This window comes from Falco punctatus, assembly GCF_963210335.1.
Source record: "Falco punctatus genome assembly, chromosome: 6".
Taxonomy (NCBI): Eukaryota; Metazoa; Chordata; class Aves; order Falconiformes; family Falconidae; genus Falco; species Falco punctatus.
This window is the reverse complement of record NC_137585.1, coordinates 45855761-45883496: the sequence shown is the minus strand read 5'-3', so window position 1 is coordinate 45883496 and position 27736 is coordinate 45855761. Positions and strand designations below refer to the sequence as shown.

Sequence of the window (27736 nt, the reverse complement as noted above, 5' to 3'; positions counted from 1 at the left end):
CAGAGATCTGTGATAATGAGATAATGGTCTTCCTTACCAGAAGAGAAAGGCAGTAGCTGAGAGCAAGAGGAGAAAGTAAGAAGAAAGGAAAAACACGAAGTGGGAGTAGGTCAAGGCATATATTTTAGCAATGGTGCTGGAATTTCAGGTCTTTAAACCTCTTCAACAGGTGATACTTCCTCTCTGGGGCTCTGTAGCTATTAATATGGAAGAGGCACATTAAAATGTAGAGAGACAGTCTGGCACTTAGTCTCTGAGAAGTTTGCAGACAGGAACCTGTGGGAAACTTCCTCAAGAAAAAGTGTTTTGCCCTGAGGGTACAAGTGGTGGAGCATTTCTTCAGGGTTATTCCTAAGCAAAGGGAGCTAGGGAGGTTCAGGCCAAGATAATCTTCTCTTCATTAGTGAGCTGTAAGAGGTCCCAGTGTGTTTTGGAAGGCTTGAAGAAATTGCTGTTTCTAAGTGTCATGTGATGACTTTTCAGGTTCACCCTGTTGTAGCCTGAATGATTTGATAACGCCTTGTCTACACTACACTTCTCTTACAGTCTAGGGATGTCTTTGTACTTTATTAATTTTGTTAGTAGTATGTTTGTTACCCAGCTTCGGTCTGGTGACTTAATTTTGTGCCCTTCCTTTATTTAATTTGATTTTATTTTACTTCATTTTTTCTTTTTAATTTTGCCATTTAGTGTGATTACTGCATTTTAATAATAAATTACTGCAGCATTTTGAAAGTAAACAGTTGATCACTAGTTAGGCTGAATCCAATTCCTTTAAAATTGGGCACTTACCCAATGACAGGTCACATGTGAAGTTAAAGAATTAGCAACAGTAGCCTGAAGCTATTCTACACTGTACTAGTAAGCAGATAAATTTGTTAGATTTCAATACTAATAGTTGCTTGGGCATCATTATTATATATTAAAGTATTCATCTTTTTTTCCTGTTCTATGCATTTCTGTTGCACCTCTATTATTACCTAATTTAGTACGTTTCTATCATTTCCTTTGACTATTACTTTCAATAGAGAATACCTGAAGAGTGGACACAATTTGATTACTGAATAATGCAAACCACAAGAGAGATTTACAGAGAGAAAAAAGAAAATACAAGCTAATAGCTAGTTCAACCCTCATTAAATACAAAATGTAACATTTATGACAAGGTTTCCAAATTCCTTAAGCATCCTACATAGCCTACGGCCTTTGTTTCAACCCTAGAGCTGTGCAGCCCCTCCATTTAAAGCGCACAGTAACTGTTCAGAGGAAAGGAGATTTTTGCATTTGCAGATGCATATGCATTCAGTAAAATAGTTTCCAGCAATTGGTGAGTAAAATTCAAGTTCTTCAGATCATTTCTACCTCAGTGGGACCTGCAGAGCTTAGAAACACACCGATTGCTGAATCCCCTCCTAAAACTCCCTCTGATGTTGGAGACATTTTTTCTTTATCTCAACTCTATTTATCCTGGTCAGCACCTCAGCCATCTTCTCTTAGTAGTTACTTGACATCCATCATTAGTGCACACTATCAGGATGTTCTAATGCAAAGCACTAAAAATCATCATGGTGAATGCTTGTATCACTCCAGAAGACATGATTTTAAAGACTGGACCTGTTAGAAAATAAGAATGCTGCTTCACTGTATGTGAAAGAGAGTTATATTAGTATGAGGAGAATCAAGCTCTGCAATCAAGCTACTTCCTGATACCCATCTCTTCAAAGCACATGTCACATGGGTATTATTTTAACAGGATAAATTGAAGCAAAGCAAGTATCTTAATTTTACTTCTCTGGGTTTTGAGGGAAATAGGAAATACAAAAGGGAATTAATACATCCAGCACTCTTGGGTAATAATTATTATAGGAGTTTGAAGAACAGTCACACAGAGAAGAATATATGCAGAGTCATAGACTGCAGTGACCTCCCACACAACAAAGTTCTTTAGAATTACTGAAATTATAAACAAAGTTAAAGCTCTTCATTCCCAAACAGCCGCCTTGATGTCACTTGTTTCCACATTCCGGCTTCTGTCGCTGCATCCCACACTCTCTCTGTTGCTAAGTGCTTTAGGCTTCTGCAATATGTTCCTGCAGCTCCTTGTTTCTCTCAGATCTCCAAATGTGCTATCATCTGAGAGCAGAATGTCTAGGTTTATCTGACATGGTACAAAAAAAAAGATTAAATTGTACAAATTACAGCTTCCTAAAGAACATGAGAATTTTCTATACAAAAAAAGTCCTTGTAATCCTGCAGGCCCTTTCATAACATTTTGTTAGAACATTATTTTCAATTCACAGTAGGATATGTGAGGGATGGGGGCACATTATGGCTCTGGCGAACAGCTATAACTAAATCTTAACTGTAAGTGACAATAGCAGCACAGAGCACAGAGTACTTGCTTAGAAGCTTACATCAGTGCTGTCAGTAAGCTATGCAAATAAACTCATAAATAAATGGAAATCGTAGGAAAAGTGAAAAAAAAAAAGACAATACAACAGTTAAGAATCTATATACTTTTGTAATTATATTGGTAAGTATTGACTGTTACATCTAATCATCATTCTGGCTTAAACATTGTTTGGTTTCTTCTACCCTTATAGCAGGCATGCAGTAACTTCCGTTTAGGAGAGAATGATATTGTCACAGTTATTCATCCTGCTATGTCTGGGTTTGGTTTTGTTTTTTTTCTTGGTGGGTAGGCATCTTACCGAGTGCAGTTTTCGGGCCATGTGCCTTTACCCATTCTGGGGTACAATTCCACCGCTCTCTCTATATCCTCAGCTACAGTACGAGCATGTCTACTACTGTGATTGCTGGCAGATTTTGCTATATCTCTTCCATTCAAGTTAAGATGAGCAACGTTAATAGTGATTAAAGAGCTGTCTTAAAAGCTAACATATATAAAAAACATGGTGCATATCCCACCTATCAGATACAAGAAACATTCTAGGTACATGTTTATGTTAGATTTGCCATATCCCAAAGCCAGCTCAAGGTACAGGCAAAGTAGGCAGTATTGTCGTGAGAAAGTAATTCAGCACATTAGGAGTAGAACAAAACAGTTAATACCAGGGCACCTCATTTTTCCGTAATATGTGTTTTGGAGGTTTATTCTAGATTATATTTAGCTTGGTCCCTGGAGCTACACCTCCGCTACACATTTGTTTCAAAGCTTTCTGAGGAAAAGGAGTGTTAGGTATGTGCTAGAGGACCTTGTGGCGATGCAGCTCACACACTATTTTGGAACCTACTGTCCCCATTAGCATTAGGGTGCATGTGGAGCAGATTTGCAACAGAGCTTCTGTTTTCATTTCCTCCTTCAGGAATTTAGTTTGTATGCTAAAACCACTCTGAGAACTGAAACACCACATGGTAAATGGAGACAATGACAGGATTTTCCTCCAAATTGCACTATTGCTTTGAAACAAATTGCTAATGTAGACACAGCCTTTGACAGTTACTGAGGGCAGCCATCTACCCATTCTGCTAAGGCCTAGGAGAGATCAGCTGCTTTAGGCTGAATCTCTTCCCTCTGTGCAGACCACCTTTCAATATCACTGCAGACTTTCCAGCTCTCCTGTCAGTGCTCTGTCTTCTTCCTTTTCCCACATCTATTTTAACCTCCCGGAAAAGGTCCCTGGCCTGCCCCATTACCATCTGCGTCAAATGTAAAGAAAGCAAACTATGGCTGCTGAAAGATGATGCAGGCTGTTGAGCAAGGACTGACAACTGCATGAGACCTGAGCATGGAGATGCCACAGCCAAAGAGAACTGAGGGAAGAGTGTCTCTAAGGTGGGGTGGGCGTACACAGGTTGTGAGAGAGGGGTGTAAAAGACCCCACGGCTTCTAAAGCTCTGCTGTGTTTTTTTACACCTTGGTCGCTGCCTCGGTCATCCTCACTCAGCCTCCTAAAATACCACTGGCAGTTCATAGTACCCCTCAAACAAACGAAGACCCCTCCCAGTGTCCCCATTTCTTATTCTGAATAATATTTGCTCATCCACTAGTGCTGCAAATTTTGATTAAGTACACAAATACAGAATTTTTAAAACCATGTTTCAGCAGATGCTTTTTCTCCACCTCATTCTCCTCACACAGAGGGAAAGAGAGTTTCTGCTTATCTGCCTAGTTTCTCCTGGTTCCTAGGCCTCCTTTTGCCGCCAGACATGTTCTTTTAATAACCACATGCTGAGACAAGAGATATCTTGACTCTGTCTCCATTCCCTCAGTTAGTTTGGGCCTGAAACCAAAGCTGATAACCGCTCTTTCCCTTAATCAAAACCCAGGATAGGATGTTCTGTTGCTTGACACCTTAAAAAGCCTCTGCGGAGGGCTGGGGTCAGGACACCCTCTACTCTACAGTAGCGCTAAATCACCTGAGTTATTTTGAATTGGAGAAGAATACCAGCCGAGGCAGACATCACTCTCAGCTGGGATGTGGCAATTAACAACTTAAAAGCAGTGTAAAAATCAGCTGAAAAGCATGCTTCGTCCCTTTCTAACTGGAGAAAATAATGGCATGGCCCTCCTGTACCCAATCTGAGGCCTAGGCCAAACACATAAGGTACACATAGCCCCTGCACCACTCTACTTCCTGCTTCTTTTCCCCTGAAGCATGGATTAAACTGGGGAAATTTTACAGTGTAGTCATATGCTTAACTTGCTAATAACCAGCACAGTGTAAATATTGACATGGTGCTGCAGAGAAGCTCAAACATCATCGCAGTCGTTCCCTTGGATCACTTCAGCATGGTGAGGAACAGAGGGCAACATCAGGTGCCAGAGGACAAACAGGTGCCCTACAGCAACCACAGGGGAGCAAAAAGGAGGGAGGCAAAACAGTAAGAGAGCTGGTAAAGCTAGGGTCAGCTGGAGTCATCCAGATAAACTCTGATATGGTGGAAAAGTAGCACCCAACAGAGCAAGTACAGGTCTGCATGAGGTGACACCAGCAATAAGATTTTTCAAGATTTTTCTGTGTAGAAACACTGAGGGCAAAAATCAGGGGCAGTAGCCAAAACAGTTTTGAATTCAGCTGACAATGGCCAAAAGCAAAATGTGTTTGTCGTTCATTGGCTAGCATCCTATTAAAACAAAACCAAAAATAAAACCCCAGCTGTAATGGGCAACAGTCTGACATCTTTGCTCATATGCTCCTATGAAGGCCATGGAATAATGCAGGTAGAAGTGACCTGTATCTCACGTGTAAGGAGGTCAATCTAGGAAGCATCAAGGCAGGTTGTATTGCAATGCTGTGCCTGCTGCAATTGCAGAAAGGCAACTCTCATATTCCCTTTAACAACCACAAATGTCTCTTTAAGGGCAGTATATACAGAGACGTGTATTCCCCAAACTTTATTCTTGGTATGTTACCAAGATACGACTGTTTCTATGGAGAGCTTATTGGTGGGCAAAATAAACTGTTTTGATGAAATTAAAAAAAGGTAAATTAATTTTTAAAACAAAGTATTGCATGAGAATGCTAACGGTGTGAAATCACGCCAATATAGAATTTCAAGTACATAGTTCCTTCCTCTTTTTTATTATTTTTCTTTTTAATTTCTAGTAGATATAAATTAATATCTGTCCTGCAAAATACTTAACTAACTGTAACTGCCACCTATGTAGTGGCTACAAAATCTCCAATTGAATATTTGTTTTGAAAAGCTAAGTAGAATTGTACAGTAATATATGTGAATTGTAAGTATCTACGTGAACACGAATATGCCACATTGTGAAGTGAACAAAAGAGCTCTGAAATAAGAACAGTAAAGGCAAAGAAAGAGAGGACATCTAAGTATGTTAAATAAAGCTCAGCATTTAATTTTAACATGCTTCTGTGGTAACAGCTAGACTCTACAGATGACAAGTAATAGATATGTGGGGGTTTGTGGCATTCCTGCTTCTTTTTTGTTTATAGCTTTAATTATTTTATACTGTTCTGAAAACAGACCTTAAAAAATGTCGTGCTTGGGTTACTTAAGAGAACAGTTTAGTTGATCAATCAATGATTTGGCAAAGTAACTAACAAGAAGCTACACAAAAAGAAAACAGTGAGGAATTCCACAATTAAACCAACTGGAATTTATGAGTGACCTCTTCTTTTTTTTATCTTTACATCTGTAGGAATTATTAATCTCATCTGAAGATGCATTTTGATATTTTCAGTGTCAGAAGTATTCCATATGTTACATATTAGTTTAATTGGTTATCTTTTTTTTGTTGTTGTTGTTCTTCATAAGAAAGCCAGCCCAGGATCAAAATTCAACCTTAAATCCATGTGCAGAAATGTAGTTTCTCACTGGTACCCAAAAAGAAGCTTTTCTTTCCATAAGCAGATAGAAGCCACCATCTACACTCTTCTAGTTTTATGCCACATTTTTTTCTCTCTCACTTGGTTGCCATCTTCCAAATCTAGCACCAACATATTAACATACACACGGCTGCCTAAAGCAGGAGAATTCCTAGGACAGCAGAAATTAAAGAGAAGCCTGACTGATCTGGCTGAGCTGATTTTAAAAAAAATTACAGATCACATAGCTTTGTCCCTCCCATGTGCCAGCAGGTACCAACCTTGTAGGAGGTGTGGCAGAAGAAACTATGGGGATCTGACTCACCTGCCTCTGTGTCCTCACTGGTGGTTAAAGCTAATTGCCACACTACACAGGGAAACAGGTATGGTTCCTGTCTTCTCTCCCTCAGGGTGTAACAACTTTCAGCAGAAGGGTAGGGCAACTAGCTGGGGCAGTAATGCATTAAAAAGTAATGTCTTAATTCTACCTATCTACCCTGCATAGTTAGTGTTAATAAGATTATGAGACAGTAAAAGCCTTTGGCCTAGACTAGGTAAACCCCTACATCTACTTACCTCCTAATTTCCTGCATTCTTTTCCCATATCTTCTCTCTTGCATGCTCTTTCATCCATTCCAGCTCTCCTCCTGTCCCCCTTCTACCTTAGTTCTTGTTTTGCATAAGGCTATCTCCCACTGACATCTCAAAAGCTACCATTATACATTTGAAAGCAGTCCTGACAGCCAGCTGCCAGTGCACAAAAAACTCGAAAATGTAGTTGACGTGAGCATGCACAGGGATCTCTAGAATATGTAAGGAATTCTCTGCACATTGACAGTACGTTGTATATCCTTGACTGGCGGTGCACAGAACAATGTGTGCAGTACTCAGTCCTTCCTACAGTAGCCTGTTTCCCTCAACCCACTTCATTCTGTCCCCAGATTTCCTGTACTTCATTTTATCTCCAACATCCACTACATAAGCGATTTTCATGTGCCCTTTCTCATACTCTTCATATTCTCTATGTCAGTTTTTAGCTCCAGTCCTGCTTCTTTTATTCCCATGTCTCTCCATACCTTCCTGTCCAGCCTTTTAAGGTCAGACAGGATCACTGGAACAGATACCATCTTTGCTAGAACAAACTTCCTTTTTTATGTCACAGGATTACAGGAAAGTAACCAGCTGTCATGACTGGAAGAAATTTCACTTAAGTCCTAAAACTCTGGAGAGAGCAACCATTACAATAAGGAAAAAAACATAAGTTTGACATCTATAATATTGTAACTGCAGGAGTCTCTGTGTATTTTGTGCTTTATTTTCAAATCCACCAAGTACTTTGAACTGGCAATGGTACAAATGTTCTGAGACTCACTGATAGCATTTCTAATCAATTTGGTGAGTAATGATTGCAAATTTCTATGAAGCAGTTTACTTATAATGAAAAAGAGAAGGAGATGCTTGCTATTCTGAGACACTGAAGGTACATGAAAGAAACAGAGAAGAACAGGAGCTTCTTCCCTGCTATTTCAGATTTTTTTTTCATAAAGGAGAAGTGTATCCCTGAATGGTACTTGAACAGGAGAAGCAGCAAAGGTGTGCACACACAACTAACCAGCCTCCATTACCTGCAGATTTTCATTGTTTCACTCAAATTCTCTTCAATGGTTTTAGTCACGAAAACGAAATGTAAATAAAATATCAAAAAAATCTTTCTTTCACTAGGCTAGAGTTTCATAGTGACCTATCTTCTACTGCAGAAACTTCATTTATAGACAATCTACAGAAAATACCTCACCGTTTCCTATCTGAGTATGATAATTGTACTGGGTTGGGGTAGGTCTCATATCTTTGGTTTTGAAAAGCAGGATGTCCTGCCTTTCAGAGCAGTAGCAGAGAAACAAAGGAGTGTGTAGCCATTTGTTTGCAAACCTGGGCAGAAATATAGAGAAATAGCACAGTCCCTCTCTGTGCTATTAAATTCCATCTAAAAGGATTAACCTGACTCTTGCTGAAGTCAATGGAAAGACTTAATTTATATTAGTTGGAGTAATCTCCAACTAGAGAAAAAAATCAAGAAAAATAAAACAATGAAACTAGATTTTCCACTAAAACCATGCCTCATATCCCAAAAATACGCACAACTGGTAGACGCTTTGAATGTCCAAATCCCAGAAATGCCAGATATAAATAAAACCATCAAATCAGATATTGTAAAGACATTATTATCTACATGAATGATACATAACCAAAATTTAGTGATACCATGTGTAAGGAAATGAGAAATAATATTTAAATAGCATTTTGATTGGATGTTGTGAAGTTACATATGGGAACTGAAAAGTTAAGCAACATAAAGGAATAATAATAATAAAACAGTGACAATGGTATGTCATATGTTTATGTCATCTGATATACAATAAATATTTATATGCTATAAAATGACAAAATTAAGAGATAAGGGATAAGCACAGGATGACACAGACCTTCCAGTAATGGTAATTTCTCCAGCAATTTATCAGTAACCAATCACCAGGATAGTTACACAAATGCAAATCTCAAGTGTAGATAATAAACACCCCACTATTTGCACTTTGGGAACTCTTTCCTGCTTGCCAAACAAGCAAGGTTTACAAGAAAAAACAGTAGCTTTCCCTGTTTCTATCTGAAATATACAATGCAACTAAGCCAATGACTAGTTATCAGTTACTTAAATCATGGTAGAGATAGCTACAGTTCTTGTTAGCAGAAGTACGTAGCTCTTTGTTTCTTGCAAGGGTGACCTTCTTGTCACTACTTCCTGCTCCCATTCATTCACAGAGGAAGGGGTTTGGTCTTCCAGTGACGTTAAGAGAATTTCTTTTTTTTTTAGTCTAGCGGCCTGTATGTATTACTTCGTGCTAAATCCAAGTAACCTGGAAAATACTTTATATGAATACCAGCTTGGTATAAGAAAGCAAGAAGCTGTATCAATTTATTTTAAATGGACTGGAGTTTTGTGTAGGTGGGAGACAAACATTACAGAAAGGAGTGCTACACAGAGTAATATATAAATAGCTTGTGCTGTGAGCAGAACAATAGCTCTCAGAGCACAGATACAATTAGTTAGAGGATACTGCATTCTTCAGAAATTTTTGGCATCCAATAGAAAAAAAAACAACAATTGCATTTAAAAACAAAATCTTGTATTTGAAAATCATTTCCCCTTTTAATTACCTGCCAAGACTTTCAGTCTTTCCCTTGCAAATGAACACATCCCTTGTAGTTGAGCACAATGCTTTCCCACACTGCTGGCTGGTTGTGAGATCGCTGACTTCTGCTGCTGTGACGCAGAATCCTGAACTTGGCTCTTGGGAGTAAAGTATCTGCTTTCTACATACACTGTGTTAAAAATATATATTTCTGTAATGCTTCCATCTACCCTTATGTGAACATGACTGATTTAACTCCTATACTTTTCCTGTCACAAAATAACTATGTCCTTCTGTTCAATAAATGCAGAGGCAAAGCCAGTGTATTTATATTCAAAGCAGGAAATCTTGGTCTCCTGACAACACTGTATACCTACTGCTGGATTTATATTCTAATGGCTGACATAGATTTCATCAGATTGTCCAGTGACAATAATTCATTCCATGTAACCTGGGTGTACTTTGTTCTTGCTGGCTTAGAGAGCAGATCTATTGCACTCACCAGCCAATCCATCTTGAAACTAGTTTAAAATATTAATAATCATAGTTAGCTAGATGGAAATATGATTGATTGCTACATATTCCACTAATAAACCAAATCAATAGCTATAGTTATAAAACCAGACTCATGGGATAAATTAATCAAAATCAGTGCCTATGTTTCAAACTTACGTCTGTCACTGTCTCGCTTCTGTACTGTCTTTTGCCCAGATGTGAAAATCTTTCTCTGAGGGCACCAAGTGGTGGTAGATACAAAGGCCGAATGGGTATCACGTTACACTCTCACAGACTTCCCTCTTAACAACGTATTATGCTCCCCATTACAAGTAGAAAACCTTAAAATACTCTCATTGCACTGTAATCAGTGTTGGCCCCTTATTTCTTTGGTGACTCATCCTAACTGCTCGGGTTTTAGCTTCTTCTTTTGTTTGTCATAATTACACTTCCTGCCATAACAGAAGTATCAATGGCGACATGAATACATATAATGTAAAACAAGCATATTTTACTGATATTTTTAATATTTGAGAACAAAAATGGCTTCATAAACTTCCAACCCACCTTCCCCCCATAATTTATGGAACATAACTTACTTGGACGTGCTGCAATAAATGCACTCACTGCTGCGCTATCTCAAAAGCTTGTTTTACTAATCACGTATATAATAACAAACTTGCACAAAATAATTTCTAATGCTATTACTTACCCAAAATAGCCTTCAAATTGAGTAAGATAAAACACATCATCTTGTTAGCATTCCAAGATCAGGAGAACTGGTAGGTCTAGCAAGAACTGGTAGGTCCTGAGTTTTAAAGAAGATCCATAAGGGATATCTTTGCATTACCAGGAAGTTCAAAGCTTGAATGGCTGCTTTCCCTGTGTCATTAAAAATCCCACAAGTTTTGCAAAGGTAACTATTCTACATCTTGAAAACATTCAAAAAGTAATTATGTTTTGTCTCTATAAACAGCAATTTTGTTTGAGTCATATTTACTTCTTTTTATCCTAAACTGATCTCACCAAAAGTCTACATCAGCACGAGCAAAGTGAATTTCTGTGCATGGAAGAAGTGGTTTTATACTTGCTCTCCTTTTTTAGGCAAGAACAAGTGACTCCTGTTTACTGGGAAACATATTGATCTGTATTCTGGTTTCCTTGTGCTGCTAGAAGGGTGCAATGGAGCTGGAAGCAGGGAAATTTTCAGCTGGCACTGCTCCTGCAAAGGCAGCTTCCACTCGGCCCTACTGTGGAAGACTGGCTAGAATAAACTGCACATGGAGTTCCTCAAAATGTTTGCTGCTGCTGCAGATTAAAATACATACCGGTCTCCACCTAGACAGAGCATAGTGCAGACCTGCTGGCAGAACGATGGAGCTCTGGCCTCCCTCAGCATATATAGGAATGTGGCAAAGAAAAAACTCGAAAGACCTATGAGTTAGGTCCTCTTACGGAGCCTGAGATGTGGCCCAGTCAGTAACCCTGGCCTGCACTACGTCTGGAGACGCGTTTTGTGAACGGGCCCTGTGGTCGTGATACAGAACTTCAGCTGACAGAGTAAGCAGGCAGGCAGCAAGGACAGGCACATGTCCAAAAGCAAAAAAACCCAACACCAATTTGCCAGATTCTGCCCTTAAGTGTACTTAAGACCCAGTACTTCACGTTCAAAGCCATGTCACTGAAGTAACTTGGCCTTCCTATTGTATTTTATTCTTTGTGTGGTGGAAACCTGAAAATAACAGGTAATACAGAATTACTGGCTCACAAGACTAGCTTTTACTTTTTAGGTCTTGTTCAGTAACACACAAAATTTAAGAAATGTAGGGGTGGAAAGGGCTGATAAGCGAGGGAAAACAAGCTGGAGGACTCCGAGAGGAAGGTTCTGCACAGGAAGGAAGCATCAGAGTGATCACATGGAAGACAAGAGGAATGGTTCGGGGACCGTGAATGCAGGAGACAAAGGAAAGGAAATTCAAGGATAAATGTGGAAAGGATGAGTGAGAAATCGATCTACAAAGCCACATGTTTTCCCTTAACTTCAGTTACTGACTTGCCAGCGGCGGGGGGAGCAGGGGGAGGATGCCAGCCGCCTCAGAGGTGAGCTGAATCACCCCACAAGACCAAGAAGAAATACCGCCAAGAGCCGGAGAAGACGAAGCAGCGAGCAAGCGCCCCTTCCCACACTGCCCTCACCGAAACGGCTCGGGGAGACTCCTCGGGCGGCCGGAGGCGGGCACGGCCTGGAGCCGGTCTCCGGTGCCTCTGCCGGGCACATCCGCGTCCTCCCGCGGGAGGAGGCGGCTGCGCAGGGCCGCTGAGGACGAAGCCGCAGCGCCCCGCTCGGCTCGGCGCCTACGCAGCAGGGAAGGCCGCCCAAGGAAGGGCTGCGGCGGGAGCCCCCCCCTAGTTGCCTGGGGCATTCCCCGCGGCGCGGGCCCCGCCCTCCGCCCTCCCTCCGCCGGGCCGCCCCGCTCCCCGCGCACCCCCGGCTCAGCCGGCGCCGGGCCGCCGCAGCCGCTAGGTGTCGCCGGCGCCCGGGCCTCCCCCGCGGCCCCTCCTGCGCTTCGGCTGCCGGCGGGGCTGTCTCAGTGCGAGCCTCCGAGCTGCGAGCGGGCGGAGGCGTCAGCCCGCCGCGGAGACGCGCAGCCCGGTTCGGCTCGCCCTTTCGCCGCGCACCCCGCGGCCCGACTCAGCTGACGCGAGGCCATCCGGGCCGCTCTCGGCACCCAGCGGCCGGCCGGGCGGCTCCCGAGCACGGCCTGCGGCCCCTCTCCGGCGGCGGTGGCGGTGGCGGGGAGCCGCGGCAAGGCGAAGGCTGCTGCGGCGGCGGCGGCGGGAGCAGCCATGTTGGAGCGGGGAATAAAGTGACTTTCCTCGGGAAGGGAGCGCGGCCGACGGCCCGGCGGAGGCGGCGGCTGCTCTCAGGGCAGCGAGGGGAGGGGGTGGGGGGCTTGGCTCCCGGCGGCCGGATACCGCTCCTGGGCGGAGGAGGAGGGGAAGGAGAAGGGGGAGAGGAACCGCCCCCGGACCCACGGAGCTCCGGCGCTGCTGGTGAGTTGTGGCTCCTCATTGTCTCCCGGCCCCGGGGTGCGGGTCCGGCTCACAGGGCTGGGGCCTGGCCCGCGGGGGCTGTCGGCCTGCGTGTGCGTGGGACGTCGCGGGGGGGGCGAGGTGAAAACGCGGCCCCGGAGGAGGAGGGAAGGTGATGGGAGCTGAGGCGGGGGCGGGGGAGCGCCCCATGAGAGGGCCGAGGGGCTGCCTGTGGAGCCCGCGGCCGCCGGGGCCGGCAGGGCCGCTTTGCGCCCCCGGGCAGGGCAGGGCCGGGCCGGGGCGGGCTGCGGGGGATTTCCGCTGCCCGGTGGCGCTTGGGAGCGGCCCCGCGGCGCCGGGGGGCAGCTCCGGGGGGCTGAGCACCGTCCACGGGGGGAGCCGAGCGGAGCCGGGCTTGAGGGGTGAGCCGAGGCGTGCAGCCGGTGAATGCCGCGGGATTTTTTGGTGAGCCTGTGTTCGTAACCGTCCTTTCCCCGCCGCCTCCTCCCCTTCAAGCGAGGCTGCTTTCTCTTGACAGCTCTTCTCGCAGCCTCCGCACGTATGACACATTCGCTCCTATTGCAGGTCTCCCCACACACACCCCTAAAACGTGTAGGTTTCTGTGCGTGCTATAAGAGATTTTGTGCCCTGGGCTTTGAGTTCGTAGATGACAGGATACGTGAACATTTGCTGACCCTGAACTTCTGTGAACTCCGCTTCTCCCTCCCCTTCCTCTCAGATAAGTAATGGCTTGAATCCAGTGAGAGCAAAATGGTTCTTCTCTCGCAGGGACGGGGGAAATCAGGTGGCATTAGTTGTATTTTATATTTCATGGGGATTTGTTACGCCCACCAGTTCCAGTACCGTGTTCATAGGAGTGGATTAGCTGCTGCGTTGGAAGAATGCTGACCTTGATCCCTTTGTCTCTCCTGCCACAGTTTTGGGAGCCGGCTGGAGTTGCTTTAAACTCGTAGCTGTCTTGGGCACTTCGGTAGTGGTGGTTGTTGTGAGGGAAACAGGGCTGAGGTCTATCATAATCCAGATGCGATAATTGAAAAAGCATCTGTTTCTTTTTTAAAAAAAAAATTTGATGAATAATTTATGTGTGTTTTTTTTTCCTTTTTGTAATTTGACAGAAGATCAATAGCAACTTTCTTGTAGCTATCTCGGCATAGATAGGAGGAGAGGAAGCCCGGTTTGAAAGTCTTCCATTCCTCCCCCCTCGCCTCCTTTTTTAATTGTATTAATTGAACTGGAAGCTAGATGACCAAAGGTTAAATACATGGAAGATGTGGGACAGAAGAAAACATTTGTGGGATTAGACTTGGTGCCAAATTCAGGTTTATTTTCTTGTTAGAATTGGGTAAAAGTGAAGTAGGTGATCGGGTGTTTCATGTGCTTAAGATATTAAAGAAATTGCTATATTGCTTTGTTGCAGTAATTCTGTATCCTCATACACAGCTTTTGTTATTTATATCTGCACTTCAGTAAGTGATGTGAGAGACTTGTTTTAAGTAATTAACACAGAAGTAACAGATATGAAAACATAAAATAGTATGTTTGAAATGCATAGTGAAAAATTTCCTTAAAAATTTATACTTGAAAGAGCAAACTGAATTTACTTCTCTAGTATAGAGAAACCATTATAATGTTAACTTGGAGTTAAGATGAAAGCATCTTTTTTTTCATGGTGTTATTTTAATACTCCTTTGACAATAATGAGTCTGGCTTACAAAAATTCTTAGGAGGGATAACGCAGTGAAGTTCATACCTTGTATTTGCATATTGTGTGGTGTAGCCCAGTGTTTACCCGGGATGGAGCTCTACACAAATCAGTAGGTGGGGTCTGCCTGCATCCATACTGAAGAGTTTGCAAATTGGAGCCTGTGTTGTCTAAAGCAAATTATAGTTTGAAAGTGGCTAGTCATTTATTTTAAGCTTGACTAAGGATGTAGTGCTTTAATTGATCTTTTTAATATGTAAAATGCCACTAAGGTGTAGTGAAATACTTGATATATAATTAGATTTAGAGCAACTGAAAACCAGGACAGGGCTCTGTTTTTCCCCTGAATTGCTCTGGCTTAAATTTCTGCCTGACACTGCAGTGTGAAAGTATGATACAGCTTATGACATGGATACTAAGATGTTCTGTATGCCTGTGTTATTGTTACAACGTGGAGCTCTTACAGTAAAAATAAGCAGAATTTTTTAATGGCTTACTAAAATAAAAAGTCTTCAAATGCCTTAAATGACTGCCTGCTGCAAGAAGAAAAAAAAAATGTTTCACTGGTCTTAGTAAGTTTTGATTCAGTACGGTATATTTGAATAATTGTACCTAAAAAGTGCAATCAGGAGAGGCTTTGCTGGAGACTGATTCAATATCTGTGTTAAAACCTTTTTGGGCATTTGCTTTTTACCCTCTTTTCACATTTAGTGGGAGCTGTTGATATTTGATGTCCTGATCAGCTTTTATTTGTTGGCCAAGAAAGCCAATCAGCTGTATTTTAAAAAGGCATGTATAATAATTGTGTCCTTATTGAATGCTTTATCTGGTGCAATGTGAATATGGACAAGATCACATCTAAAAGTCAAGCTCAATAATAAAGCTTTTCTAGCATAAACTCACTGCATGTTGCTTACAGCCCTTAAATTACAGGTATCTTAAACGCTTAAATGCGTGCTTTTTAATGCTTGGGGTTTTTTAATTATTTTTACAGCAAGCTGTGAATGTGTATCTGCAGAGGCATGTGGACTCCACTGTAATCTGTAGCACTTCAGAATTTGATATAAAACATTACTCCACAACTTTAGCATGTAAAAATGATTTTAAAATGCCAAAAGTTTACTTGACAGTTAATGCTTCAAGTGTAAAGAACAAACTAAACCAGTGTATTGCTAGTGATTATTGTCTTTTTTGCAATGCACATAATTGTAGCAATGACTTTTTCCCTCTGAGTGTGAGAATTGGAAAATTTTTTTTGTGCCTATTCACATACTGATGTACAGGCTATCTTGCATATTAGAAGTAAAAGCATTTTATTTTAAAATATTTTAATTGCTAGACAACAGTTTTCATTTATTTTTGAAAAAAACCTTAAAAGTCTAAGACTAGGGGGCTTTTTATTAAACTTACTAAATGTTATATATCCTACTATGTATACCTGGTAATGTTTTTCCCCATGAAGTGGGGAAGAACAGATACAGCCAGGAGTACTAGATTCCTGGAAATGCCCACTAATTGTGTGGGATGTTTTCTTTTTCCTGTGTATTTTGTTGAAGAGTCGTGATATGCTTTTAACAACTTTTCTCTGAAGAGTTAATGCTTGTTTAGACAAATGACTTATTTATAATTCTGTAGTGAATACAAATCCATACATGCTCACTGTTACCTAACCTGATGGATTAGCAATTCTAGAGTTGTTGGTTTCCTGAACTCCTTTTAGTGGCGATGTCATCTCCAGAGTTCAGAAGAACTGGCTAGTTGAAGTGTCTACAAAGAACGGTTTAACCATCAAGCATTTAATAACTGTTGTTGATAGTACAAGGAATAAAGAAAACTGGAACTTGAGCTAGTTTGCCAAGGCGGAGCACAAGAACATGAAAAAAAGAAGAGTTCTCCGTTAGTTCTGTGATCCAGTTATATGGAAAACAATAACCTTAGTGAATGCATAGATTAGGTAATTTGCATCAGGCCAGCTTTTCATACATCAGTCCTTGGATAATAAGGCTTTTGCCACTTCCTTGGAGATCGTTATACCCCTCTATCTGACTGTATTATGCCATAGGCACACGGATACTTGAACTCATTGTAACTGTGCCTTACTGGCATATTTGGGCTTTTGTGGTCTGGTGCCTGTTTTTAAAGGATTAGAAATTTCATTCAGTAGGGGACGTCAGGTTGTCGGGTATGCATGAATGTTAGAGGGGAAAAAAAATGTGAATGGCATCATCGGAAAATGCAGCAAAAGAAGAAATACCTATCAAATCATGTTTTAATTTTTCATGTTGTGAGGCAGAATTAGGCATAATTTTAAAAAAGGGAAAATACCAACTTTATAACATTTTAAAATAAAATTGAAAGCTTCTCTGAATTTCAGGACAATGTTCTGCTTGCTCATTTCTGTAATACCTTGAAAGTACACAGTCAGTTGAAGAACAGTTTTATCCTAGGTTTTGATTATGACTTTTTTTCCCTTAATTTTTTTATTTATCTTCTCTGGTACAACTAGTTGCACATATATTATGAACAAGGCAGTGTTATTCCAGAACAAAGAAACAACATGTCTTTCATTTACACTCCTAGCTACAGTTTTGCTTGTCTTTGTATTTTAGGTTGGACTGGCAAGGTATCATGCATAAGTGAATGTTATTCTGTGCCCTCTAATCATACTTCATTTAATTATGATCTGTACCTCATAATTGTACTACTTTCTTTGTCTGCTGCTGTTTTCAAGGCTTGGTAGAGTTGCGTGATGGTCTCTGATTTTTAACATTGCATTTTGTCAGCTTCACTAAGGGTACTTGCATGCTTTCAGTTAGTGTTAAAGTTCGTGACTTTTTTTCCGTGTTCAGTGGATAAGCACATTTTGCAGCCATGTAGCTGTGCTGATACACCTATGTCGTAGTGAACTGCAGTAACCTGTGTGGTCTTTCAGAAATGTTTCTGTCCAGGTATTTCTGCCTGCCTACTCTTCCCTTACTGATTGGGAAGTATTGACTTGTTTGCATGTTGTTCAGGTATGTGCAAGATGTTAAAGGTAACATTTGATGAGGTTTACAGTAATGGGTGCTAATTGGTGCTCACTAAAATAAAGATCTTTGGGCAATATGGGTTACTAAGAGTTATCAAAGAATATTAGTTACCTGCAAACCCACTGTCTTGTAGTTGAGAGAAAAGTTTTTAGGTCAAAAAGTTTGCAGTGGCCTATAGGAGTAAAGAAGCCAGTTTACAAAAATGTGAAAAAATTGAAGTTACGTGAATATGATAGATAAGTCGAAGACTGTGATGCGGAAAACTCATGCTGTCACCAACTATGACCATAAGGCAAGGCGTGTTTTGGGAGGAAAATGAATTCTAACAGAGCCATCAGCTTGCTACAAATGCTAAAGAAAATGTTAGCATTTGATGATCTTCAGAAGAGGTGCATTAAATACTGCTGTATTCAGAAGTAAACCAGTGATAGTCACATGGGATGCTCTGAGACACTTCCTAAGAGAACCTGAGGGTGTTAAACAGCTGCCACTGAAGTTGTGTGTTAAGTAGAAGTTGATCGGATGCTTTCTGGAGTGTTAATGCTGATCATGTTTTCAGTATGTCTCAGAACTCTGAGAGATTATGTAATTTCAGCACAACTTAAGGTTTCTTTTAGTGGTTTTAAAAGTAATATGCATAGTAATGGATATTGACAGACAGGAGGTTAAGTAAAGGAAGTAACTTGTTCAGCGTGTATTTATAGAAGACTGATCTTGTGAAATTAACTTCTGGTTCTCCTGATAAGATTAAAAACTGTGTGATACAATATTGTTGATGTGGCAGACAGGCTTCTCTGAAACCTTTTACTTGCCTGTTATGTGACATTTTGATTAAGGAACTAAAATGATAAGATCAAGTGTCTACATATGAAATGGTTTAAAACTTGGCAGATAATGTGAATCAAGTGGGTAACTATAAATAGTTGTTGTTATATAACTGTATGATGAGGGCTTCTCATCATCAAAGTACGTTCATGAAGGAGCACTGGGAAACCTGCTCAGTGCCTGCTGTCTGGCATTGCCACTAATGAAGTGAAAGCCAGTGAAAATTGCTGATTGTTTTTGTAGCTTGCAGAAAATTGGGAAAACAATAGATACTGCAGAATGGGTCATTAGTGCAGCGTGGATGCTTAGAAAAATGGCAGTTTCCTAATTGTTTGCTTGATGTTACTTGATGTGGCATTTTATATCAGGCTTTAAAAGATTGAATACAGTGTATTAACTTTTAAAATAAATTATTTTGTAATTAAAACAAAATACAAGCAGCTATTAATACTAATTTTTAGTTTGGGAATTTATTTTGTAAAACTTTGGAATAGTTTCGCATGTATAATACAGAAAAGATATTAAGTGTTGAACTGCATTCAGTATGTGGGCTTTAGGGAAAGCTTTTAGTTTTGAAAGATATTAAATACAATTAATAATTCATTAATAATATACAAGAGGAAGAGAATCAGTTATGAAATAATGGAATACATTTTATTTCCACTGCTTTTCTGTATATCTTGAAGCAAAATTTAATTTCTAAATATATAATTCATAAACATTATATAGTCAAAAAAAGTTGTGGCCATATATATGTTCACCTGGGGAAAATTAAAAGCCATATTTTCGGTCTATCCCAAATTTATTGCCAGAGCAGCTTCCTCTGTTTGTTCTCTCTTTATCAAGATCTGGTTCTTATAAACAGCAGCAGAGTATTTATGTATGCAAGAGGCTTGTTTCCTTCTTAAGCACTATTCAGTCTTAAAGCTCTGTCATAAATATCTTACTAAATTGTTTAAGTGTCTACTTATAAAACGTGAAACTACTTCATGGTTCACCTTATTTATGTTTGCTCTGAAAACTAAATATAAAACTTAAGTCTCTCTGTATGACTGTGGGAGATGATGCTTGGGCAGGTGCTGCCTATGAGAAATTTTGCTGCTCCACAGCCAATTTAAACTGGTGTAACTTTGGCACTGTTGCTTAAAGCCGTGGTGGTTTTCCCCTTTGCTGGCTGCTGCTGTCATCCCCATGCCCCTGCGCCAACAGGTGTCTTGTGACCATTTGCCTGTGTCAGGGAACCGATGGAAGTTATAATAGGCATTTGGGTTCAACTTTACTTTTGTTTTTACATGCAAATAATAGTCACTTTCTGCAGAGTCAATGGAAAAACAACAGCTTGTAATTATTTTTTTTTTTTTTTTTAATATCCTGAGCAGATGGGAGGGGAGCTTTCCTGTTGTACAGAGAGGAAAGGAGGTCCTCAACTGCTAAATATAGCAAACATATATTCTGTACTAAAGTCTTTTAAAAATGATGTGTAAAAAAGCAGCCCAGAAACTTAATTTGGTACTGAATAAGAAGGCACAGTGGGGAAATAATTACTGATAAATCTTATAAAATACATTCTTAATTTTAAATATGGGTACATCTTTGAGGTGGGATTTATGAACGGAAAGAAGATTTTTGGTGTGGAAATTGTTAATGTTGGAGAAAAGAAATCAGCAGAAATGGAAAATATTTTTTTCTTGAAAATAATATTTAAAAACTGAACTACATAAGCTGAAATTGAGCTATGTTTAAGAGTTAAAAAAATTTGGAATAGGCAACAATAAAAAAAAATTGTAACTATAGCAGTCATACTTTAAAGGGGCCCAGTAGGGAGGTTGTGCAGGGTACTTGTTTTTTTCTGAAGAACTGATAACCTCAGGAGAGACAGGATTAAATCTTTGGCTTCATTGAAGCTACAGTTTGGATTAAATCACTGAAATTTACACTGAGCATTCCTGAGAATAATGTCCTGTGTGATACTCGGATAAAGCAATTTCAGACGCAATTCCAAAAGTTTAAGATTCTCCATAGTATTTCATTACCTTTGTCAATATGATTCAGTAGGTTATGACGAAGAAGCAAAATATTTTAAAGCTTATGCTATTTACCTTCAGGATTAAACAAGATAAACAGCTTACAGTGTTCCTGTTTTGCACAAGTCACAGTATTTTTAAACCTGCTGCTTGTAATTCTGGGTTGTTTATCAGGGACTGCAGTTAACCTGAATGTTTTATTGTGGCTTGTTTCTGACACTTCTCAGTATAATTCTTAAAATCAAAATGCTTGATCCATAAGCCAAAAAAAAGGTTTAAAAGGTATTTAGGCAGGAGAAGGCCTTTCATTATTAGCATACACTTTTTTTTTTTTTTTCTGGACAGCACAGCAGAAGCAAAATAATGGTGTATAGTAATTAGTTTGCTCAATTGGTATATGCATTTCTTCTCGAATTATGCAAATTTAGTATTTTAGGAGCAATACGAAGGAGATCATGAGTTCTGAACGTATGGATTTGATATGCTTTGGTAGTAAGCTCAGTTACTGCATTTTAAAATGTGTTTGGGTTTAGTTTATGGATAAGGTATAAAGCATTGAGTGTTGTTAACAGTGTTCTGAACCTGCTTCCTTTAAAATTGGCTTTTTTTTTGGTGGTTGTACATTGTAGGAGGTTTACTGGTATTTGTGAGTATTTCCGGTAATGGAAGAGGTAGATGTTAGTTGAATATTTTAGTCCTAAGTTGTTTGTCATTGTTAAAAGTTATTTTGGGGATCAATGGATGGCCAGTGATGATTTGCACCTGTAGCTGCGTCTTAACAAAATACCTATATCAGGGGTCCTCAAACTGCGGGCCGGGTATGGCCCCCCAGGGTCCTCAATCCGGCCCCCGGTATTTACAGACCCCCCCGCCCCCCCCCCCAGCCGGGGGTTGGGGGGGAAACCAAGCAGCCGCAGGTGACTGCCTGCCACTGCATCCGCGCGCCGGCTCCCTGGTTAAAAAGTTTGAGGACGCCTGCTCTATATCCTTTATAATTATCTGGTTCTAGGAGTGGGTAGATAAAACCTGGATTTTTTTTTTTTCTCGGCAAATAATTTGTTCAAATTTTAAATATAAATTGGCCAGATTGATTGATTTGGGTTTTGCCCTGCCCCCCTGCCTTTTTTTTTTTTTTTAATGCTCATCTCTATAATCACTAGAGAGAAATGGGTTCAGAGGGTAATCCAAAGATCTCAATATAGAGCTACCTCTCTTTCCATGTTTACCTTGGAGGGAGATCATCAAGTCATTGTTTTTGTATTACAACATTACAGTTTGAGCGGAATTAAGTGCTTGCTATAGAATAATTTTTTTCTATATAGAATAATTTTTGCTGTATCAGTAAACTGAATAGGTTTCCACTACTGTCTGGAAAGTACTGGAGGGAAGAGAGGGCAGGAATTACATGGTTGATGGTGAAGAAGGGAGGGTGGCTGGGTGATGCAGCCAAGCATTTTCTTACAGGTGGTGGAAACTGTTAATTGACCCCAGACCTGATACAAAACTGTGTCCTAAGTGCCTCAGGTGCCAAAAGATGAATAGTGTGATCCCCCCCACCCACAATTTATGCAATTGGGTCTTTAATATGTAAGCAAGAAAATACGCAGATTTTTCTTTATTCTTCACTATTTCTTGCAGGTGCTTATCATGAATTAAAATTCCAGTCATGTGAGTAGTAGCAATAGTATGTTTTAATATTGAAATAGGTTGCAGAATGCTCTGTTTTTATTTTCTGTCTCATGGCAATTTCAGAAAACAGGGTTGCAAGGACAAACAAAAATTATCTGTTTTATTGTATTATGAGAACCTAGTTCTTACAGTATATATGCTCCATGATAAAGTAAGCCTATTGAATTGTAGTACATAGAGCATGTACTACACCTGCAGTTCATGTTCATTACTGAGTTTTTAATGACATTACACAACATTAAGTTAGTTGTAAATTTATGTCTTTGATGATTGGATTGTCTTATTTGCTCTTGGTAACTGAAATTGTATCTTAATTCAGAGGGATTTTTTTGGTTTTGCTTGGAAGATAGGATGTAAAATCTCTATTTTACTTGTATATTGATAATTATTTCCTTGGGTTGGTTGACATTTTTTGCCAAGTTTTACGCTAGTTTAGATAATCTGTTGAAGAAGTTATTTTAGGATATAACTGCAACAGTTTTTATGCAGTGACTTTGGCCAGTTTTCATGGAAAGTAGTGCATAAGTAGCTAAAGAAGTATGTAGGGATGTATTATGTCAGTGTTTGATCACTTAACTTGAGGCTTCTTTAAGGTACTGGTCTTCAGGGTGTGAGTGCTGAGGACATTTTGAAAATCAGCCTTAATAGTGTTTACTGCAGAGACCTGTTAACAGAAATAATACTCTGGCAGTTTCTAAAAACCTGGTGGTATAGGTTCTGGTAAACATTTATAAGAAACAACTGGAAGTGGGGATGGTCTAGCTATAAAATACTGGTGATCCAACTTTATACTAACACAAAAGGGTAGATTTCTCCTTTTCTGTGGCTAGGTAGTATCTTGCTCTCAGTCTTTTTGTATCAGTGTAAATTAATCTATCCTGGACTATTTAACCTACATTAGTGCTTTATGCCTCAGTCTTGTTAATTGCACTGGACCCTTTCCAGTCCTACAGAGCTAACACATATGTAACCCCACTGCTTCCAGACAGGCCTGAAACACAGACTTGGAAAGCAGTCCTGTTGACTGTCTTCTACAGGAAATAGTCTCTTAACTACATCGAGTATACAGAGCTTCCAGTATTAGACTATTGGGGGGAAAAAAAAAGTCTTTGTCACTTAAGGAGGAAAAAAAACCCCTTCAAACCTCTGATAAAGCACAGGAAGTGAAATTGTTGACAGAGAAAATTCCTTTTCTGTATAGTCACTTTTATGAGAAGAGCCACACCCCAAAGGTAATATATTTAACTGTTAGTGGATCCTAGTGACATAATGGAATATTTTTCCATTGTGTTCAGAGGTTTAAAAGGGATAAAGAAATGTATGTGGGTTAATGCCCTTTCAAAATTTTGTGGTAGTTGCCGCGTTATTTGTGTTATGTTCTAATTTAAAAATATTTGTCTCTGTATGATTATAAGAGGCTTTGGAAAAATAACATGTTACATTTTGTGCAAAAGTGGGAGACAATTGTGATGGTCTTTTCATCTTGTTTAACTCCTGACAAAGCTCCTTCCACAGTGTGCAGAAGCCTTACTTTTTTCTGCTAGTTAGTAGTATTTCAGTTGGATTGAGTTATCATGGCTCTTTTGTCACGAAGTCTAGGAAGCTTTATGATGAAGGAGTCTGAAATACAGAGAAGCTGCACACTGGTTTACAGCATGGAGGTGAACATTTGTTTTTAGTGATACCCGTTTATCCTCCTTGGATGGGTTGCTTTGCTGTATTTTTGAACCAAACCTTAGGGATAGGTGTGGTTTTGTTCGGTAGCAGAGGGGATGAATTCAGGTGTCAGAACTGAGGGAAGGCGTGCATAGCAAGGACCAAAGGAAAGCTTCACAGGTAGAGCATGATGGAGTTCTAGCATGCTGCATCTGGAATCGGATATTACTGGAGTGTCTTCTTGTGAAATACTGGGAATCTGGTGGTTTTTCTATTTGTTTTTTAATCCAGAGGAAGGCCTAGGGGTTGTCTTAGGGCTTTGCTGTGTGTGCTATCAACAATATTTTGATCTAAGAAGTCAGACATCTGTGTTTATCTAGTAAAACAGCGTATGTAAATCTGTTCTTAGATCCCTGTACTGCAGGTTTTGTTTGAGAGATGCTGGGTACAGTATTATTCATGAAACATGCTGATTATGTGTTCTAAGGATAATTAGATGTTTTGAACTTCCATAGGGTGTATCCAGGTATCCATTTTTTTTTATTTCAGTCATGAAATGCTGTAAACTGAATAATACAATGTTGCTCTCAAAAAAAAAAATTGCTCTCAAACCCGTGCTCTGCAGCATCAAAAGTCTTATGACAGAGGAAATTGAATTGAGGCTGAGAAATATTTTGTGTGTCCTAACGCTTTGTTTTGTAGTGATACTAGTTTAATTGTGTCTGCAGTTCTGACATGATTTTTCATTGACCAGCCATCCAGCAGAACACTGTTCACTTCAGTACCTCTGTACCCATGAATGTAGTGCTGGTCTCAGAATTATGCTATGAAATGCCTTGCACTACTCTTTCTTTTTTTTTTTTTTTTTTTTTTTATACCTTGAAGCTTTAAGTGTATGAAACAAATACTGGGACTTTATTAATAAGGTTTAAACTTCCTAAAGGCAAAAAGCGGCTTTTCTCCTTAATTTCCAGTATAGTTTTGTTACCTTTTTTGTCTATCAGTATTTTGGGAAGTTCTGTGTTTCCTAGAAAATGTCAGTAGGGAGCATCGGAAGAGGCATGCTGTGTTGTTGTTGAACATTTTTGTATGCATAAATCTTTGCAGCTTATCCGTTTTTTGTCCTTGTCTGTTTTAGTAATTTGGATGCTACTAGAAATTATTAATAGTTGCATTTTAGATTCATGTTTTTAAATGAGTTTTAGATTAATTTTTTTTAAAAGCTCTTAGAATAATCTTCGTCTGCCTTGCTCATCAGATGGCAAAGCTGATGTTTTTGGTGTTGCTTCACCCATCTAGCATCACTGAGTGGTAAAGTTAGTTATCGAATCTTATTCTCAGCCCAGGCTTTCCTTGCTCTTTTCTCTTTCCTTCATATGTGGTGCAGAAATCTATTTACTCAAATAATTACATGTTAAGAGCTTCTGTTGCTGTAATAACAATTGAAACGTGGCTTCTGATCTGTAACTTTTTGATTTATTTTAAATGATTAATTTTAAAAGGATTTTAAAAGGATTTTTCAGTATGCAATAATGCAATATTTAGGGCTATTCGTTTTTCTACAGTGTAACACTATATAATACGGACTTCAGGTTTTTTTGCAGATACTGTTTGGAGCTCTGCTGGTGTGTATGCTTAGTATTGTTGAAGGCTGGAATCTTCATCTGAAAATTATGTATTTTAAACCAAGTTTAGCATAGATTATATACATTTGTTCCAGTTGACATAATTTCCTAGGATGAGAAAGCTATGTTTGAAAACAATAGAAGATTGCCCTGTAGAATGATTTAATTCTGTGCCGTTTAGATACTAGAGACAGCATATCTATTACATTGATTTTTTTTTTAAATGTTGATTTTTGTTTTAGAAGTGGTGTGCAATCTAATTCCAAATTCAAACAAAAAGAGAAAATATGACCTATATTAAATGTTAGTTAAATTCGTAGAAAATAGAAAAGCAGCTGATGGATAGAAGAACATTATGACCTTGTAGAAAATAGGTGTTTAGGATTATGATAAGCATTAGTAGGCTTTCTGTACTGTATGCCATTGTATATTTTGTTTAAGAGATCTGGAAGTAACTTTATTAAATATGACCTATTTTTAGATGCAGTTTGTCTTTTGGACTATTGAAAATCCTGCTTATGATATATTTGGGACTTTTTTTTACTTGAAAGATGCAGCAGAAATTTTAGGTATTTCTTTAGTGAAACATTCGTGTATATTGGGAGGAGGAGATTAAAATTGCAATTTTATGGCTGGGTGAAATTTGTATATAGCAAATGAGATGTAAATGCAACCACATTTTCTTCACACATGCAAGAGCATGTTCTGTAAGCAATTTTTGCAGTTACTTTTGTTGCACACTTCATGATTAGTTTATGTACATTAGGCATGTTATAAATGCATGTCTGGCATATCAGAATATGATTTATACTATGTAAATCATAAATACTTTATTCAGTATTTTCACTGCTCATTACACAGAATTTTCTAGCAGCACTCGAGAGAGTAAATTAATTCTCTTAAGACATAAGTGCTGTCATCAGCAGTATCTGCGTTTACGTTCTCGACTGCATGGGCAGTACCTGGACCACTTTTTTAAATAATCCACTGTGTGAATAAAGATTGTTCAAGTCTTTGTCATGCTGAAGTAGAAACTTAATACAAGCACTAAATCAATTAAAAATAGAGTTCTTGTTGGTAGTGAAACTGTCTCAGATTTAGACATCTTGTCTCAAAACAGCAGTATTGATAATGTAGTAGGGTTAAAAGAGAAAGTTGCTCTTTAACAGCTCTTTGTAATTATTCAAAGTTAATTGTTTATTTTAAAGGGGGAAGTGAACTTTCTTTGTATGAAATGGTATACAATGCTAAAATTAACCTGATCTGTAGTATGTGGTGTACTGTTTAACAAAATGATGCAATGTAATTTAGGATCGTTTAATGAAAATAGCAATGTCTTCAGTGTTTTTTATTATACAATCAGATCAACACAAATAACCTGGATTAAAAACAAAGTTTGAGGATTTGTTACAAAAGGTGGTCCTGCTCTAGGACTGGCATTCCTGACCTGGGTGTGTGGGTGTATGTAAGGCTGACAGGGATTAGGGCAATCCAGGGACTGGGCTCTTTGTAGCCTGGCTGTGACAGGGACAGGGACATGGCCAACCATCTCTCCCTTTCTTGTGGCTCTGGTGGGTGCATTCTTTAATGATAAAACTAGATTGCTACCTCAAAGCTCAGAAAAGCATCTTGAATCTTTGTATTAATCCTCTTCTTTCAAAGAGCATTATTTGGTAAATTCCTGTGTTCCTGTCTGTAGTGTCACTAACGTGGTCATTTGGTCTTCCTAGTCAGCAGACATAGACTCTATGAAAACTTTGTGTTGTTACCAAGATAAAGGTTTCTGTCTCTAGGGTCTAGATTAGGTTGAGAATATGATGAGCTACAGAGGAATAAACATCCATTTCCAGGGTGAATATTTCATCTGTTTGTGCTCTGTCTGTTTTAAGGAGAAAAAGAAGTTGCAGTTTAAGAGTAGAAAAAGCTTTGATGTGAATATTTATTTACTGTCACCTCCAAAAGTCATTACCGACTATATTATATACCAATGTGGGCATGATCCTTTCATGGTAAGGTATTTCCTTAGTTAATTCTACCTGTACATATAAATGCTAGTAAATCTGTGTGTTCTTCGACATTTATTTTCAGTTCATAAAGTTGTAAGGCACAAACAAGAGCTTTGCTTTGATACTCTAAAAAGGGTTCTTGAACTG

General features: G+C 39.5%; 2 protein-coding genes across 5 annotated transcripts in view; one reads left to right on the top strand and one right to left on the bottom strand.

The window, feature by feature from the left end:
* Window positions 1-12313, bottom strand: part of CFAP54 (cilia and flagella associated protein 54) — a 147876-nt gene extending 135563 nt beyond the window's left edge. The window contains exon 1 of the mRNA XM_080392625.1: window positions 12176-12313. The gene's annotated coding sequence lies outside the window, so the exon portion shown is untranslated. The remainder of the gene's footprint in view (window positions 1-12175) is intronic.
* Window positions 12314-12583: 270 nt separating this feature from the next.
* The window catches only part of CDK17 (cyclin dependent kinase 17), a 92536-nt gene continuing 77383 nt past the window's right edge, over window positions 12584-27736 (top strand). Inside the window, exon 1 of one of the 4 annotated variants that reach the window (XM_080392650.1) lies at window positions 12584-13033. The gene's annotated coding sequence lies outside the window, so the exon portion shown is untranslated. Of the gene's footprint in view, window positions 13034-13160; window positions 13185-13333; window positions 13478-27736 lie in introns of those variants that run through there. The other 3 variants (XM_080392654.1, XM_080392653.1, XM_080392652.1) reach the window with 3 other exon arrangements.